Genomic DNA, 1,120 nt, shown 5'->3' with positions numbered 1-1,120 from the left:
GGCACAGCCCCGCCGCGAGGCCCGTGCGCGTGTTGTTGAAGAAGGACACGTGCGCAGACGGGAAGTGCGAGCGCAGCGCCGCGAGCGCGGCCGGCGTGGGCAGCGCCGCGGATGGGGACTCGCGGGCGTCGCGGGGGACGTCGTGCAGACCCAGGTGCAGGAAGAGGGTGGTGGGGTAAGGGGAGAGAGGCCCGAGTAAGTGGCGGTGGATGGACTGGTGCACGGCGGGGTGGAGGAGCGTGCGTAGGTGGCCGGTGATGCAGACGGCGACGCGTTCGGAAGGCGGGTAGGAAGGGGGCGGGGTCGGGGAGGGGGTTTGGCTGGGAAGGGCGTGGGATAGACCGGTGACAACGCTGGGCGAGAGGGTGGGCGAGAGGGCGGGCGAGAGGGTTGGGGAGGAGAGACGGGCTTTCCAGTGGGCCGCGTTGAGGTGGAGCTGCAGAGCAGCAAGCAGCAGGAAAGCGGGGAGAAGGAGTAGGTAGAGGCGCGGGTGCGGCATGGTTGCGGCTTGTTGTCGGGCATTGCGGGAAGAACGGGCGGGTGGTTTATGTGCAGGACGGGTTCGGGATGGGGTGAACTGACAATGACGGGCGGATGTGAATTTAGATGGAGGCGATGGTGTCGCGGTACCTCGGTCAAGGGTCCCGACAGTACACGTTGCAGACGTGGCATAGTGGACGATTGGGTGTTCCCAAATACACTGGCCAAAAGAAAACAACAAATGGAAACCCGCCAAGTGTGCACGGCGCGTGTGTCCAGAGGGTGATCCCGCCGCAGCACACCCTCAAAGGTTTCGCAACCTTGACCTCGTTCTATCACCGCCATAAGATACCCCTTGTCCAATGTCCGCCTTCCTCGCCCCCGCCTTCCTCGCCCCCGCCTTCCTCGCCCCCGCCTCCCTCCGCACGTCCGCCCGCGCCCGCGTCCGCGCCCTCCCGCCGCCCGCTTCCGCGATGCGCCCCACAGGCGCCATCCAGAAGCCCCCTCCCCCGCGCCCGGTCTTCTTCCGCGCCGCGCTCGCCCGCCTGCGCCGCCAGCCGGCCCACCTGCGCCCGCGCGCCCTGCGCCACACCCTCTCGGCCCTCCTCTCCACGCTCTCGTGGTGGGTGCGCACGGGGCT

The sequence above is a fragment of the Chondrus crispus genome, genomic scaffold, assembly GCF_000350225.1.
Source record: "Chondrus crispus Stackhouse genomic scaffold, scaffold_122, whole genome shotgun sequence".
Classification (NCBI taxonomy): domain Eukaryota; phylum Rhodophyta; class Florideophyceae; order Gigartinales; family Gigartinaceae; genus Chondrus; species Chondrus crispus.
This window is presented reverse-complemented; position numbering follows the sequence as displayed.